The sequence below is a fragment of the Anas platyrhynchos genome, chromosome 9 (genome assembly GCF_047663525.1).
Source record: "Anas platyrhynchos isolate ZD024472 breed Pekin duck chromosome 9, IASCAAS_PekinDuck_T2T, whole genome shotgun sequence".
Lineage (NCBI taxonomy): Eukaryota > Metazoa > Chordata > Aves > Anseriformes > Anatidae > Anas > Anas platyrhynchos.
In genome coordinates this window covers 770,825-789,018 of record NC_092595.1, presented here as the reverse complement: position 1 = coordinate 789,018, position 18,194 = coordinate 770,825, and the positions used below count along the sequence as shown (strand labels likewise).

Genomic DNA, 18,194 nt, shown 5'->3' with positions numbered 1-18,194 from the left:
GTTCAGCTTCACAGACACTTCCCGCTGTACAGCTGAACATGAGGCTTTTCTCCTTAGTATTTATCATAGCGCATCACTGAAAGGACAAATAAATTAAAACACCCTGAGCGGCCTTAGGAGCCTCCCTCAGGATCCAGGCAGCACCCAGGCAGCACCAGGTTGCTGCTCATGGCTCAGCTACTGCCAGGCTCGCAGCTGTGGGACTGCAGCGTGCTCTCACTTCTCTGTTACAGAAACAAAAATTGCAGTGCCAATCAATCAAGCTTGAAATATGCCTTGTGGTTTCAGTTTATCGCACCAAATGGTTGAGTACAATAGTTACAAAATAAACATCGGGCTCTAATTTTCCATTTTTTTTGCTGGCCATTATAAAAGGTAGACACACGAGTTACTTCAAACGTAGATTGAAACAATTGTGGCTCTCGAGAAGCTGTTCAGTTCCTGATGTTGTTTGTTCAGCACTCATAAAACTTACATTCTCCAAAAGAGTCTGACATTAAATTTCAGTGTTGCCAGTAAAGAAAGTAATTCTTACATCTCTTTTATCAGAGCGCAAATTCTTTGGTAAAGAACTTCCGCTTCTGTACAGCAACATGGAGGCAATCGATCTCACACCACAGGACTGAGAAGGGTTTTTGTTCTTTTTACTGGTGTTAACTGCCTGTACATTTTCGTAAAGACAATGTACGGATTTCACACTGGGCACTTCCACTGCACGGTCCTTTTTTATTTTCAAGCTTTGTGCAAATATTAAGTGATAATATTTTACTAAAAGTAATAAAATATTTTATTAAAAGTAATAAAATATTTAGACAAATCTCTACAAGCCTGAAAGTGTATAAATGAGCAAACTCCACCCTGCTAATTTCACAGCAAATAATTATGATATATGCTCTGCCCTCCGCATTCTCTATGAAGACAATTTCTTCAACGCCTTTTAACCTGTGGCAGGGGCCCCCTCCCACTTACTGCGACCTCTGAGATGAGAAGCGCAGGCACTTGGCCCAGGTGGGCTCTGGCCTGGATCCAACAATGTTTTATCAGGGAGAACTGGTGGGACCCGCGCCGGCGGCAACGCATGTCATACCACGAGGGGGTTAGCGCCATGTTAGTTAGATCGGGTTCCACAAGCCACCCGCTGCACCAAGGCCACGGCAGCTGCAGGTCCCTGGTTCTGGCTGCCCGGGGCCAGCATCTGGGCTGCATGGAGCAGCCGGGTGCCGATGCTACGTGGCTGAGGCAGCAGTGTTACAGGCACAAGCCCCTGACCGCGTCCCGGCTCTGCTAACCGTACAGAATGAGCCGCTGTGAAGAAACTGACCTGGCTCCCTACAGCACACCAAAATCTTTCCCTCAGCTTTTCCAGAGAAACAAACCTTGGATGAGACAAACTGACGAAACATCAACAAACAGAACGCGAGAAAAGACGGAGAGGCTCCCACTGTGCCGTGGCTGGGTGCATGGGGCCAGGCGTGCCGCTCGTGTCCCCGCCACACGTCCCACCTCGTGCAGAGCCCACAAGGAAGGGTCTGCTCGGCAAACAGCTTGGGAGCCCGACCCTGAGGCACTGCCGCTGCTTCAGGGATCCTAGGAACTGCAGAGTTTTTTACGTAAACTTTGCAGAGCAAAATTTAAGTTTAGTGGTTTTTTTAGCACACTATCTAAATCTTCCCCAACTGAACTCTTAAAGTACGTGCAATAAGATGCAGGCATAATAAAACTCTTCAGCTTTCTAAATGACTTACCATAACCTCCTAAAGCACTGTGTATCATTCTACCATGAGTTTGCAAGGGCTACAGAGCGGGACAAAAAGCGCAGCTCTTACCTGCCTCGCCTCCTGCGTGGCTTTCGTCTGAGCACGGCTCCAGCGCTGCGACGGCGCAGCCACCGCCTCCTCCGCGCCGGGCCCGGCGGCGCGGGGCTAATTACAACATGCTCTGTGCAACGGCGGGACGGTGGCCTAGCTCGAGGGGAAATGGTGAAAGGCCAAAATAATTGCGGCTCCCGAACCCTATGGGTCTGCGAATGTGAAATGAGCTATTCTCGGTAGCATTCAGCAGTAACCATGGTGACGGGCTGCAGTTTGCATATATATTTTCTTAAAGAAGCAAAAATTACTGTCAGCTAATAATAAAAAAAAAAAACGTTAGGGGAAGTGCTTTTGCATTGCAGGCACGTCCCTGATGACAGAGGCCGCTGCAGCGCGCGTGGCTCGCGCCACGGGCAAGGCTCTTGGCTGCCGGGCACGGCCGCGTGTTTCAAAACCCCCAATGGAAGCGGCGCAGCCCGGCCGGCTAATCGGGCACTGGCACCTGGTGCTGGGGACAGGCGCTGGCCGACCGACAAGGCAGAGCCCGGGGGTGGGCGAGGGCTGCGGGCGGAGGCCCTGCCACAGCAGCCGCGCTCCCTTCCTGCGCTGGGCCCTGCGAGCCGCAGATAACGGCAGCCACACCACCACCGGCACCAGCCTGCTCTGCTGCGGCACAGCCGGAGAACCCCGGGTTGTTTCTGGGATGGGCGCCCCAGCCCCGGGCTGCTGTGCCGGCAGCCGGCGAGGAAGGAGGATGTGCCAAGGGCCACAGAACGTGCTGGAAGCACCCGCTCGTTGCTCAGCCCCGAGGCAGACGCTACCCGCGGCTGCAGCTGTGCCTGCCCCTGTCACAGCGCCGGGCAGGGCCGCGGGGCTGGGAATGGCCGCCCGCACCGGGGTGGCACCGGGACAGGGCCAGGGGTGCCAGGGGCAGCGTGTGAGGAGAAGCAGTGCGGGCACGGCTGTGGCGGAAACGCTGTGTGGCTTCCGCTCTGCTTTTTTAAGCCATTTTCTGCATGCAGGCCAAGAGGGCTGCGTGCTTGTGGGGAATGGCGAGCAGGGCCTGGGCCCGCCACGCTGCCTGCCCTGGCGGCTGCGGCCCCGCCGTGGCCGTGCTCCGGCCTGCATGGCTGGGGGCAGCGGGGAAGGCTCTGCCAAAGAGAGCATCACAGCCGGCATCTCGCAGGCACCCGTTGTCGGGACGTAAGGTGCAGCTTTCAGAGCAGATATAAATAGTCTGCTTAGCACAATACGTTTACCAGACCGTGGTTGCAGCCATTTCACAGGTGGAGGGACCTAACCATGATTCCTACACAATGAAGCACAAACAAACAAAACCAAAACATTTTTTAGGGAGCAGGATGTTCCAAGTTCAGTACTTCAGCACTGTATGTAACAAACATGTTCCACCTTCATACCTGGAAATTAGGGGATGATTTACAAAATGCTGTCATTTCATTACATTTAAAAACATTTAATTTCCACGCTAGAAACACAAGCAAAACCTGTTAATTAAATATACCTTCATGTGGACAACCTTAGGAAATGTTTTCTTAGTGATTTGCAAGGAGGCATTTTGTGGGGCAGCTGTAGTTTAATGGCACGTTTCAGGAAACATACCCTCTTGTGCTACACCGAGTGTTATCAGGCACTCCCCTCAGCCAACAAGCTCTGCTTCTGTTAGAAAGTGATTTAATGAAGTTGCCAAAACCTTTGCGTGGATGCTATTAAATTGCGCTAAGATTACTTAAGCTGAGGTACACAACGGAATGGGGTGCAGGTGCCATTAGCTGCAGCAGTTCACTAACTGTTCATGGGAATGTTCTTAGTCTGCAGCAACTGCTGTGTAGTTTAATTTAATTTAATCTTTAAGTGTTAATTGCTCTTTAATATATTAAATTAAAATACTTCCACTATTTAAGAGAATCCCTACCGCAGACATAGAATCATAGTATCATGCAAGCATAGGTTTGGAGAAGACCTCTAAGATCTAGTCCAACCTTCAAACTAGTACAGACACGTCCACCACTACACCGTGGTGCTGAGCTCTCCATCCACACCTTTCCTGGAGACCGCCAGGGGTGGTGACTCAACCTCTTTCCTGAGCAGCCTACTCCAATGCTGCACAACCCTTTCAGTAAATAAACTTCTCTTAATACCCAACATTGCGCAAAATAAGCTGCAAATTGTTAGGTGATGTATTAATACAGCTCACTTGTTTGGGAGGACATAGGCCAGGCCCACAAATTTCACGTTTCTAGGTTTTCAGATTGAAAATGTTATGGAAATGTACACTGCATAGGTTATAACTTATCTTTAAAAATTACGGGTGTAAAAATGCAAGCTGTTAAATACAACTGCAGGAACAGTGCTGAGGGGAAGAGGCACCACTAGAGGAGGCAGGTGAGAGAAATGCTGTCTGGCCCACAACCTGCAGCCCCAGGAGGTAAATAGCTCTTGTATGCTGACCCACTAATCTCATCTAATCAGTGCTAAAAGGATGTGACTTGGAGTGTTCCCGTCTCTTGGTCTCTTGCCCTTCAGAGTGCTGCCAGCTGTCACGCCGCTTTTAGCGAGACACTGCTACCTACTTCACATTACCACTCCACAGGACAAGGGCTTTTAATTCATGGAACGCCTCCTGACCTGGTGCTCACGGTGCTGTGCAGGGCGCACCTCTCTCCCCGCCTTCATGCAAGTGTGGGCGAGGAGGGGGACGTGCTGTGTGCCTGGGTACGGACACACTTGGGGCACGCACCCACGAATGCCATGATGCTTGATGCTAGCACAGCAGCGTGTGCCATCTCCACGCATGCCTTTAGCAGCAAAGTCCTCCTCACAAGATAAAAGTCTGACAAATATTATTACTAAGCAACTTTGCTTGCACCACCAGACGAGTTAAGCAACCAATAAATTTGAAACTGGCTTGGTGTGCCCAAACAATTTTATGCGTTTTTTCAATAACATGAGGCTTTTTAATAAAAGAACTATCCCATCAAAAATCTTGCGTCTCTTCTCTTTTTGGAAGTATTGCAGTTACCCCAAATCTACCAGGTTCATGTAATAAAGGTATATTCTTTGTTATTAGATGTTCTATGAGGTATACAGTAATTTTTTTTGTCATTTTTTAAAAGTAAAATCTTCCAGTTCCAGTGTTTGCATTATTATTTTTAAACTGCTTATGTTATTAGCATAGTAAAAGTATCAGGAAAAATGTAGTTACCTTCTCCAGCAAAAAGTATTACTCTTCCTTTGGTACTAAGCAATCCTTCCTAGATAGGGAGTTCAAATGGAATGTTTGCAATGCTCTTCGCAAGTCTTGTGTCTCAAATTCAATTGTTAATAAGTAATAAAATCAGTATAAATCACAGAATTTAAGTGTTAAGGTGATTTGATTGGCTATTATTTGGGTTTATGACAGAGTTAATTTCATTTTACCTTCCCTTTTTATTTTCTCTTTCAGTTGGTTCTAATTCAAAAACCACACCGCTGCAGGATTCCACTGCAAGCATTGAAAAGCTTCACTATAATCCAATTTCTAAGCAAAAGCATCCATGTAAAAGTTCATCAGTCATCAGTATCTTAGAATTTCAGTTCTGTGAGATCTGTAATATAAAATTAAGACCTATTTCATGAAAGCTTAATTCAATTATTTCACGAGTGATTTTAAAAGACTGCAAAACCATCCTTCACGAGGCAGATACGCTGGCTAAGGATGCTTCAATGAAAGCATTATTCTTTTTTGCAAGAGAACTGGGAAAAATTATTACCATGGGTAGCCACATCATGAAGCCAGAGCTGCGGTGTGACCAGTGCTAAGCACCCAGGCTGATAACTTTCATGGCCATGGGGGAGCACCCGGCCAGGTCAGGGTACAAATGGGACCAGGAAGCCTTTTACTGGAAAAACTCAAGAAGCCCCCAAAGCTGTTGAAGGGTCATTCCTCAAGACTGGAGGAGTAAGTGGAAATACTGCAGCCACTGACTGACTCTCTTAGATCTCCCAGCCCAGGAGGACCTGGGAGCTCAAAGGGCCATGGGGAGACAGAAGAACCACAAGGACACCAGATTTTAAACGTTGAGAAACAGCATTTAAATGGTAAAGGCTTACTGTAAGGCAGCAATATGACACAGCTCTAGAAAAGTAATTGTGGTCTTGCATTCACTAGCCAAAGGACTGGTGGCTGAGGATGAACATGCAAATAGCACTTCAGAGAATGTGCCTTTCTTAATCTAGCAGCATGAAGAGTGGAAGAGAATAATTTTAATGGAGAAGTTTGAATATTGCAAAATAACACTAGGATTTTTGAAACAGTCTTCTAAGAAATACCTATTCTTAATGTGGACTCTGGGGCATTTTGGCAAAGATGTGGATACCGTGTGTGACAGATCTCCATTTTCCCATTGAAAAGCTTTTCTCAGACACCACGCAGGCACTCTGCCCATCTGCCTGGGTTCTGCAGGCATTCCTCAGCCTGGACAGAGCACAGCCTCTGATGAGGGTGCAAGATACCCAGAAATTCCCAACACAGGGGTACACCACATTCACAGTTTAATGTGTGCCAGCAGGAGGCCCAGCACTTCCTTGAGCCCTCGATCAGAATTAAGGCACCCCGGGAAAGCAGACATGTTCTAGTCAGAAAGAAAATCAAGACAAAAATGACAGATGTTTCTCATTGATCACACAGTCCTTGCACAGCTTGGCATAACATGCTAGTAAATACCGCCCATTCTTATCTCTTCAGATAATTTAAATTGGTGTGATATTAATATATGGGTTTATAAAATATTGAGAATGGGGCCAGTGTGCTTCTCCTGCAGTGCCAGATACACAGCTGTGGAAGTGTTCATGCTCTGATGAACGAGCGAAACAATTCATTAACTGCTAATTACAGATGAACTTGTTGGCACATTTTTACTCAGATTGTTGTTTGCTTTGCTGTGTTGCTTTTGTATCAAAATGAAGTGTCACCAGCACCACACTGCTTAAAGAGATTTATGGTAATAGGTCAGGCAACAATACTTTCTGTCTAGCTTCTTTCCTTTTCTATTATTATTACTTCCAAAGAGTTGTCCAAAGCCTGAAGACCTCCTTAGGCCTTATTCAGCTGTTAATAAAATAACGAGTTCCTGTGGAAGGGCTTTCTTCTCTCTTAAGCCTAAATTATCTTCAGAGGGAATTCACCGGAAGGAGGACAGACTAAAACCAAGCAAAAATGTCACTATCTGGCTTTTGCATCCACACTGTTGCTTGGCAGCTCATCAATGCTTTCTACATGTTCCTCAGCTGAAGTCATAGTCCTCTGTTTGTGACTTGTTGCTGTGGAGATAACTACCACAACACGGGAATATGATTCCAGAGAGCAAAACAATATGCAAAAGCAGAAGCTGAACAAAATGCCTTTTTTTTTTTTTTCCAAAAATGTCATTAAGAATTAATAACGCTGCAGAGAGAAGATCTTCAGAGAGAACCGTGACTTTCTCTTCCTAGTGCCGCACACGGAGGGCCGTGCCTGTGGCCGTGGCCACAGCTGTGCAGCAGGCAGGCTCTGCGCACACGTGGCCAGCGCCGTGCTGCAGGCACGCAGCGAGCTCTGTGCCGCGGGCACGGCCGCCGGTGCCACACAGGCAAGGAATTTGCTGTGACTTGGTTTTTCCAGTTTGAAAATGTAAACATGTTGAGACGTTCGATTCATAATTCATTCGACGAAGCCTTAAAGAGCAACTGGGATGGCCTGACAGCCATCTGAAAACCTCAGAGTTAGAGCAGCACATGGTGGGGCAGGTTTTGGTTTTGCTCAGCCAGCGAATGCACGAGCTGCAGCTCCGACAGCCCGGTGGGAGCACTTCTGTGGTGGGGACTGCTTCGCTCCGGAGGGCTGTGGAGATCAATAAATTCAACATTGCTAATACAGGGCTGAACACGTGTCACGTAGAGGGGGTCTGGTATTGTTTATTGTCATAGATCAGCACTGTACCTTTAATTATTCTGCTTGGGATGCCACTTCATAAATGAATCAGGGTGTTTGAAAATTAGAGAACTATGACTTCAAGATTTACATTTTGAATACTGAGAATATATTTGATTAGCAAGGTACACAAAAGCAAGGTATACAATTGCACATAGTTTGTATATAGTCCTACAGTACTTAATTTTTTGAATCAATAAAATTACATTATTATGCCATTTATAGCAGCTTCAGGACAGATAAAAAAATCACGAAGCAAAGAGTTCTTCTGAAACCAAGTATCTTCCACAAACCTGAAAGATTTCATGTTTTCTGTATTTTTTTTTAGATGGAATTTCTGCTTTTGGGAGGTAAAAACTCTCATGAATACCTTTTTGCTCTTAAAAGACATTTGAGTAAGAAACAGAAATGCCAGAACGTACATCTATTTACTTCATAGTATACATGGTCCAGTGGAAGGTGTCCCTGCTCATGACAAGGGGGTGATGATCTCATAACTAGATGATCTTTAAGGTCCCTTTGAATGCAAACCATTCTGTGCACCTAGGTTACAAACACTGTAACTGGCTATCGCTTGCATATATGGTTCTGTAAACCAGGAAAAAATATATAATTTCCCAATTAGGATGTTCAATATTCAACAGAACAGGACCAGAAATAGAACAGAATATCCAAGAAGTAGAAGAGCTTAAACTAAATAATTATCTAGGGAAATTGTGCGCTAAAGTCAATAGGGATTCAGCCAGTTCACTGGAATGCCAAGTGTGTTTGCACAGAAGGCCAACTGAAACAGCAAACGTCTTTCTAAAATGCATCAAAAATAATTAGAAGTGCCAAAAGTGGAAAGCTGCATATACACAGCAAACCTGGATAGGCTCCTTATCCGATGGTTTTTCTCTGTGCCCAGTTCGTTCCTACGATCTCACAAAGTAGCACTAGCCACTTCTGTCACAAAGCTCATTTATAAAACTTCCAAATTCAGTATAAGATCTGAAAGCTGCTTGGCTAAGAAGAGCTAGAAAGGAATGCAGACCTTTATGCTATATATAGCCCCCCTAAAAATATCAATGCTGTCTTACACTGGAATTTGGAAGATGTTGGCCAGTTTTACAAAAACTGCATTGCTTTTTGACAAACAAGCTAGGCACAAACTGCACTGGTACTTCAACAATAGCACGTATGGGTCTGATTAGGAACAAAAAATACAGAGCTCTCTGAACTGAATTCCAGTACACAGCTCCACCAGCGTGCAGCTTACCAAATGGTATTCCCATCACCGCTATCATCCATAGTTACAAGAATTATGACAGCACAGTACAAAAATGCTTATACACTACATGATCCTAACCGCCCGATCCTAACTATATTCTTGCTAGTGACCTTTGAAGACAGGCCTCTTTCCCAATTTATACCATTACTGCAGCAGAGCAATTTACATTTTTGTTTCTCCCATGCCCAAGCCCCAGAGGGCTGCGCGGTGCTGGAGGGGTGCAGCCCCCTGCCCGCAGCCCTGGCGCCTGGAGCAGCCCCACGCAGGGCACAAGGGGCTGTGGTGGGCACCCCACGTGTCCAGCCAACACCTCAGCCCGCAGACGCTGGTGAAAGACCAGACTTGCTTCAAGTAAGGAAAACAAATTGCTAGCCCCACTGCGGATCACAGAGACACCAGTGCTGCATCTGATTAGATAAGCAGCCATCTGGAAAGCACATAGACTGGCAGGGCACAAGGAGGAGAGGGTACGTGGCCCGCTGCTGCAGGCAAAAGCCTCACAACTCAAGCTGATTTTTTTGTCTGTGGGATAAGAATGATGAATGACAACGGGGGGCGGAGGGAAGGGGGGGGAGAGAGAAAGGAAGTTAATATGTTAAGCTGATGCCACAAGTTCATATGCTGATCTAGTAAAATATAAAACCAAGAAAACAGTTGGAACTTCCTGAATTTGACTTTTTTCCCAGTAAAAAAGCAGAAACCCAACCCACTTCCATCAGAGCAAAACTGATTCTACCATGCGATTTGCTCTTTCCGGGTTGAACGTTTTGTGTTCTGACTATATTGATAGCTTTAGTATTTTCTTATTAAAGCTGACGTTTATTCTTTTTCATTATTTTTCTGAGTTTTATTTAGGTCTTTGGTTCTATTCAGAAAAAATAGAGATTCTAAAAGTTTTCAGGGGCAAGGAGCATTTTGTTTTGTTTGAAAATAATAAGAACACTGATTAATTTGGAAATGGTTATCTGAATCGGAGGAAATGTGGGAAACATATGGACAATCTCTTTTCTCCCTAGCTAGGAGATAAAGTATCCTCTCTGTTCATTTTCATCTCAGTGTTTGGAGATAACAGCTTTGTCTTCCTGCTGTATATCATGCCTAACAGATCCAGACTTGGAAGCAAAGTTCTCTTTCCTGATACGGGAACTAGTATAAAACATATTTATATTAAAAAAATGTAAAACATTTATATTAAAAAAAACCACATTTATATTTTAAAAAGTCATTTACGATAATAAATGTAGGCTGCAAAAGACTCTTTCGTACCTCCTTTTGTTGTTTAGGAAAATTTTCTGTTTTTTTCTGTTAAGCTACACAATTTCATTAGAAATTTCTAATTTCTAATTCCATTAGAAATTGTGTAGCTTAAATGCACATCTTCATACATGTATACCCATGCTTGCTGTGAGTTTTGCTATGGACACGCTGCCGATGTTTTGGTAAAGGCTGGCAACAACTACAGTAAGGGAATATACGTGAACCCCATGTGCTGAAGGAGGAGGTTTGCTTGAACAAGTAAAATATCTAATTCCTGAATATGTAAGATGGGAACTATACAGATGAAAAATACGCGAGGAAAAATGACTAATCCCTACTTGGCTTCTGCGTTTTCCCATTGTGCCTTTCACAAGTTAAATCTTAAACCATGCTGACAGCTATTAAAACACTTCGGGGTGGATTTTTTTCCCCTTACTCAATGCACGCAGTCATACTGTAATACTTCACAGAGGTGGCTAGAATATCTTTTGAGCACATGAATTTTGAGCTGGGGAGTGTTTTGGAGAGCAGGCTGAAAAGTCCTGCAAGCAGCTGATCATTGCAGCCCGTTCATACTCAGAACTGGTTCACTTTCACTTCAGTCCTTAACAGCTGACAGTGTAAGCATGGCACTTACACAGGCAGGCCAGCCAGGCTCCTGTGCATTTTGCTCAGTGACACAGGAGAACACCTTTATGTCACCTTCTGACTGACTTGATTTGTGAATCTGAAACCAGAAATATTTTCAGTTTTATCAGGAGCAGTTATAAGGTGTTCCATTAACACTGAGGTACCTGCTCATCCCCCCACCCCGACCTTCTGCTTCCTGAAACCCCTTTTCTGGTACAAGACCTGTGACAATTAATTGGCACTATGATGCTCTTCGATATTACTTTCACCTTTTCATTCCATGCCACTGGAATAATGAAGATCTCGAGTCTGAATATACCCTTCAAAATGCCAACTTCTTCCAAAGATTCACAGCTGATTTCATTTCTCCTGAATCCCAAGGACTTTACTCAAGTGCATCACCAGACGTAAGAGTTTGTTATTCCCTGAAGAGCACGGTTTTGTTGTTGCAACAATTCTGTTATTGCTGAACTTTTGAAGGACAGACTTCTTGACAATTTAGCAATTTAAGCCTCACTCACATGGCACAGAAATGCAGATGCCTAATACAGCACAGAGCTGCAGCCTTTTAGAAATGAAAAAAAAAAAGTTCCTCTCTGTTTGCTAAAGGGAAGCTATAGCTTTCTGGTACATTTTCTAGAGCTTCGTTTAGCTGTACATTAGCATGCCTCTGACGATGGTTTCATTATCATCTCTCCAGGCAATTCTTCTGCAGCACAGTACACTGCAAGGAAGCTTTCTGCAGATTTTAAAGTCTAGTACTGTTGTGCTGTTTTATTTTTATTTTTTTCCCAATTCTACCTGTTATCAGTCCCACTGTCTGGCAAACAGCCTACAGAACTCCTTGCCTTCCTTGCTTTTCACAGCCTCCATGTTCTTCTAGAGCAATATCACATTCCTGTCTGTGCCAACCCAGCCAAATTAAATATTAACTCCTGGAAGTGTTCCTCATTTCTCTCTCCCATTTATCTTTTGGACAAGGCTCTTCCGAAGCTCTGCAATTTGCCAGTATCGCAGTGTTTATGCTGCTGACATGTTCCCGGTGCCACCCAGCAGCTTTGCAGAGGAAGGCTCTTGCCCCCGGATGTATGAGCTGTGTACATGTGTGTGCGCAGCCAAAGATACCTGAGCTGCCTTGGCTGCTGTGTGGCATTACAAATTAATATCTAACCTGCTGTTTACCCTTACATTACTTTTTCCAGGTTTCTCTTTTCCATGGACTGCTTGCGTTAACAGTTAATTGCCAATGGGCACAAATGATTTTTTTAAGCAGATTTTTAGCTTGCTTCCTGGCCTGCACCTATCAGTTCTTCCCCAACACACAAGGATGGCGCTGTGTTTTGTGATCCCTGCCCAGCTGGTGTCATCTGACAATGCAATTATCTTTCCCTTCCACATCCTTAATTATACTAAAATAGATTTAACTTGACTTCACTACTTGGATATCATAATGATGAGATATCTATTACTGACCTCCTTTAACAATCCTTCATCCTTCCTAAAAACTCACACGCAACTGTGTCTTCGATTCAGTTTGTAAGGCACACTGTCAAGGGCTGTATCAGTGTATAAAACTAAATTCATCTTAGACCCTCACTGGTTATAACTTCTATCAAAAGGTTCATTTTTTATTTCTCCTATTATTTGTTCCATTATTTTAGCAGGAGAACTGGAACTGAATTTACTATAAAGGGAGATTTTTTCCCTAATCCAAGGCAATAGTGTACAAATTCCTCAGTGAGGCTTTTGAAAACAACCAAAAATACTGCTGTAGCATTTACAAATGTCACTAATCCTTAACAAACTGAGATACTCATCATCCAGCCTTTCCAGCATGTTTCAGTTTCACAGGCATCCTGCCCTCATGCTTGTCCAGTACTGGTAGCTTATTTTGGGAGGTCTGTGTGCGCGATGGATGGATTTTCCAACTACATACAGGACCAAAGCAGAAGGTCAGCAATATGCTCTGTGTATAAGAGCTTTCCTTATTCTCTTCATTCCTTACAGACCTGTTTGCCAACGCCTGCTACATCAGCCTGACACCAGCAGCACCTCCCAGCAGTCCCTACCCTGTGACTGAAGCAAGTGGAGAGCCCTCTCTCCGCTAACCGCCCTACCGTGCCGTAGATGCAGTGACCGGGATTTTGGCAGCTCTCCCCGCAGCACGTTGCAGCAGTCGAAGCTGTGGCAGCGAGGAGCTGCCGTGCTGCTCAGGCGCGTTGGACCTCTGCATCCTGCTGAAGCCACTCCGAAGGGAGCGGGGCCTGGGGAGCTCTGGGGTGATGGCCCCCACATCAGTGCTGATACCGCTTTTCTACCAAGGAATGCCAGACCTTTAAATGTGCTCAACAGGCCGCTTCATGGATCAGAGCTTGAATAACCATAACTTCAGATGCTAGATCTACTACTTCAAGTCTTAGCTCCCTAGTTACAGTGTTTATGAGAGGCACTCACAGAATCATAACATCAGAGTATCCCAAAACCACAGAATCATAGAGTGGTTTGGGTTGGAGGGGACCTTAAAGACCATGCAGTGCAAATACATAAGGTTTTAAATGATGACTGGAGTTAGGAATATCTGATATTGGAAGCTAACCAGAAGTAAAGACTGCTCTGATACCTCTATCTTAGAATGAAATGTCTTCAAAAAAGAAAGAAAAGTCTTATTCTCAATTTTTTTAATAGGGATGCCCATTAATCTAACTCTTTATATTTTATAACAAATTTTTGGTCGGACAAGATGTAGGTTCCCAAGTCTTAATATAAACATATTCAACAGCCACTGAGCAGCTTTTGCACATCTACTAAAAAAGGAAAAAGCCCAGCAAACTACCACAAATGTCTATTTGCCCCAAGCCAGCCTTCGTTACTTTGTGCCAGACATCACTCTGACACTGTAAATTGGCCCTCATGAGCCAAATCCTGGTGCTCTTTTTCATCTTTAACTAGATGCAAAGTATTAGGCACGCATGCTGTTTTGCACTTGAAGGCCTACATGATTTGCACAAGTTAGGCCTTTCACCTAAACCTAAACTAAAACCATGGTGTTTTATCACAGAAATATTCCTTCCAGCTTTCTCTCCCTCCAAAGACAACAAGTGCCCAGTCCGTATATTAGGAACAGCACTTACTGTAACAACAAAGCATGCCCTACAGTCACTTTATTTAAAATAAACGAATAAATAAATAAATAAAATCAGGAAGTAGTACGGGTAACAAAACTCTCCCGTCAGTAAGTGGCAGAGCAGGCATGGTGAAGTGGGATTTGCCTTCCTCACGCAGCACTAACTGCGCTCCAGAGCCTGCACCAGACCCCCTCGTGAGCTCAACAGTCACACGGGACAACCTGGGGTTGTCTTCATGCTCTGCTGACTTCTCTTTGCTCAGGGGATCCTGCTGGAACAGGGTGAAGGTGCTTTGCAGCCCCTGCCGCAACAGTTATTTTCCTGTCTTCCCCCCACCCCCCAGGAAAAATACCATTTATGCCAAAATATTATAATAATACTACAGCTTCCATTTCTTATGTCCTAAGTATTACATTTTAATTTACTCCAGCTTGTTTGCTTGAAATGAAAGAGGCTGAATTAAGCAGAGACCTTGCAGAAATTCAACTCCTGGCCACGGAGAGTTCTGCGAGGCAGCAGCGGGCGATCAGCGCCGTGCCACGGGGGGAGGGCTGCGTGCTGCCCTCCCGCCTGCACCGAGCCCAGAGCCTGGCACCAGCTGCCAGAGCAAAGCAAGAATCCTCTGAGGGATAACTTTCTGACTTCCTTTGCTAACTCTCAGCACTGTTTACGAAATAAACAAGGCACTGCCCTATGCCGCAGCAAGTAAATGGCATTTTGAACCGCGTCTAGAGCAGAGGCATTAAATACTTGAACAGCCACGTTTAGAAACTAACAAATACTTCATGGAAAGATGCCCTAGCCAACTGCTTACTAGTTGCCTTTAATATTTAACTAGCAGTACGTACGCTGCTGTGCTAACAGAAGCAGTAAGCGCTAATCTGTTTGAAAGCTCTGGCATTTTATCAAATTATTTCCTTTGCTTCACAAGAGGGTTATGGATACATCTGTGATACAAAGCAATCACACTTTAAAAGTATTTTGTTGCAAAGTTGTCAAGTTGCACAAGTGGAAGTACATAGCAACTATTCCTTCACAAAGCATCCAGCAGTTCCAGGAGCCGAGATGTTTTTTAAAGGATCACAGCTCCGAATCCAAGGGCTAGCCATCATTTTTTCCTAACATTTGTTACAGAAGCATCAACCGATTAACAAACAGTACCTCGCTGCAGCGCTGTCAGCTCATTTGTACTACCCAAGTACAGATACCTATTAATATTTTTGGATCACTTTTACACTGCGAGTAGCAGAATGCCTACAGAACAATATGCAGCATTTCGCGCAGTCCGGCTATGAGTACTTGCACGATCCTATATGATAGGAAGGATGAGATAGGACACACGGCTCCTCTCCTGCCAGTGAGGGAGAGAAAAAATAATGTTTGAAAGTCAGATTGTACTTTGATGTGAACATGGAAATTTACTGAAGATTAGCCTACACATGCACTTAATTACATTATAATGAGCATAACATACATGAATTTGTGTCCTACTTATTTTTAGCCAAATAAAGAGAGTGATGTTTTTTAAAATTTTTAGGAAGAGGTTTCAAAACTCTGGTGACAGTAACGAGCTGGTTCCAGCTAAGTGCCTCGTCACAGTGCCTTACACATTTTTGTATACTGCTATTTTGTTTCACACCCCTTCTGTCAGCTCCGGCAAAAACAAATTCTGTTTCACTCCCGTTTTAGAATTTCAGCACTATGAGCCAACAAGGAAATTATATTCCTTTCCTTTTATGGCTCTCTGCTCAGTCCTGGCTTGAACAGGCGGCTTTTGGTAGATTGTGATGAATCTCCAGCAGGCTCATGTGAAATAGCTGAAGCTCCTGTCTGCAACACATGCCTCACCGGGCTGCACAAACACCCGCGTGCCGCACAGAAGCCTTTGCAGCGAGAGAGCAACACAACAGCACAAACAAGGGCTCCCAAAAAGACTTCAAAGTCTCTTTGTCTGCTACTGTAGATGTCATTTCATAAATCTTTCAACAAATCGCCGAGCTTGGGCCAGCAAACGCCCTGCCCTCCCTCCATCTGCGCTGCATCTGCTGGTCGGGGGCTCCGCGGGGACGCGCGCAGCCGAACCCCGCCGGGCGCGGGCACAGCCCCGCTGCTCTGCTCCCGCTCACCCAAAGAGCACAACGCAGTCCGTGCTGTGCCAAAAGGGAGTTTGGGGAACTCTGGTGTCCGAGCGTAGCCGTAAACATTTAAACAGAAATTCATTTTAATTGGTGTTCTGGGTTTGCCTTTTTTTTTTTTTTTAAAGAGGAAATGGATGGGGGAAGAGTGGTGCGAGGCAGGGCGAGTTCCATAAAAGGCATTTGTCTTTAGATATGCATTTGACCAATGACACAATTTATTACAGGGAAAGGAAAAATGTGGCAAGTAGATTACTTCCACATTTCAACTTCTGCATATTTCCTTTGTCTTCGGTGGGGGACCGCCAAACACCCCGGGTGAAACGTGCTGCAAGCTCTGGCAGCCCTCAGGAGGGGAGGGCAGCTGGGAGGCTGCAGGGCGGGGGGCGAGGCGAGACCCCCAGAGAGACACCCGGAGCAAAGCAGCAGAGCCACAAGACACAGGCTCTCACTATCCCCAGTAGTGCAATCTGTTAATTTTCAGCTGCAACTACTTCATTTTATTTCATATTGCTTCTCTTGATGGCTTGGCACGTATCATTTTATTTCCCATCACTTTTTGTTCTTTACTGGTGTTTAAAGTTTTCCTCCCACCCTGCAAATTTAAGTACTCAAATCAATATATCTTATATATCAATATATAAATCAAAATATTATAAATCAATACATCTTCTACACATGCTCCATTCCATTTTTTCCTCCTTTATATGCCTTTTTTTAAAAATAATAACCAGCTCAAGTAACACATGGGTGGGTGCTGCAGCAGACCACGCAAAGTGCACTACCTGCTTTTTAGAAATCCCATAATTTGGGGACAGTGTCACTGGGGACAGGTGAATGCATGTGGTTAGCACGGTGATGTCCGTGTTCCCAGGGCTGTGTCCTGCTTGCAGCTGACGGGGATGCTGTACAAGGTATCAGACTTTCCCACTACTTCCCGCTGAGGCAGAACAAGATTTCGTTGTCTCCCACCCATGCAGAGTTGTGGCAGCTGTGACAGGAGCTGGAACACCACAAAAGCACAACCACGGTCACAAGGACTGACCGGGGCTGCTCAGGCCCTGGCACAGGAGCACCAGGTGCTCGCGGTGCAGAAGCCCTGCAGGGTGTGCTCGCCCCGCTCCCACAGCCAGCCCTGCACCGCTCCAAGCAGCAGTTTCACTTCAGTTGTTGCTTAAATAGCCAAAGAAAGGTCAGTTTTATGGCGTCAGACACTGCTTCCTGCTTTTATTTCTGTATGTGACAGTTATTTAATGGTGGTTTGTCTATTTTAGTTATTAGTCACTTGGCCTACTTCTTAAAACCCTCGGTTTTCAGCGTTGCAGTAGAAGGAAGAGGCTCGCTGAGTGGATGGGCACTAAGATACAGTGGGACTGTAAGCTTCAAAAACACAAAAAAGGTCTTGTATAGAAATGAGACCAATCTATATCCAGTGCAGGAAAAAGAAAGACTTTGCATATTTAGGGGAAATGCGATAGCACATTTGCTCGTCCCTAAATGACTAAGATGAAGAGCTGACAAAACCTGGGGGAAGTCCTGTCTTTCTGTTTACGTAAGTGTAGTAAAACTGAGGAGCGTGGCCTCCAAGATACACAACAGCACCTCCTTGGGGCCCCGGAATTTTTAAATGTTCCAATCATGTTGTTAACAGGAACCAATCTGACCAAGGCTGGCATCCATCCCACCGGATGGTGCACACCGAATGGACCCCACGCGTCAGGGCGCCAGCCACCACGGGGCTCATGTGCCCACGCAGGGGAGATGGGGACCGTGGAAGGATGGGCCTGGTGACTGTCCCTGGTGTGCAATGAATCACAAACGCACAGTCTACCTACAGCAACCACCAGAGCAGTGCAAGAACCGAGACCAGCTCCCGGCGGGGACGTTCTGCCCGCAGCAGCAGAGGAGCTCTGCTCCCCATGCGTGTACTTCACGTGGCGGGGACCTCCTGTGCTGCACTTCCCCCTCCAGCCTGAGAAGCAGGCAGAGGAAGCCGCA

At 45.3% G+C, this 18,194-nt stretch overlaps 1 protein-coding gene across 3 annotated transcripts in view; it reads right to left on the bottom strand.

The window, feature by feature from the left end:
• The window catches only part of MBNL1 (muscleblind like splicing regulator 1), a 65,506-nt gene extending 63,309 nt beyond the window's left edge, over positions 1 to 2,197 (bottom strand). The window contains exon 1 of one of the 3 annotated variants that reach the window (XM_027464637.3): positions 1,827 to 2,197. The gene's annotated coding sequence lies outside the window, so the exon portion shown is untranslated. The remainder of the gene's footprint in view (positions 1 to 1,826) is intronic. The other 2 variants (XM_027464626.3, XM_072042670.1) reach the window with 2 other exon arrangements.
• Between the last annotated feature and the right edge of the window lie 15,997 nt (positions 2,198 to 18,194).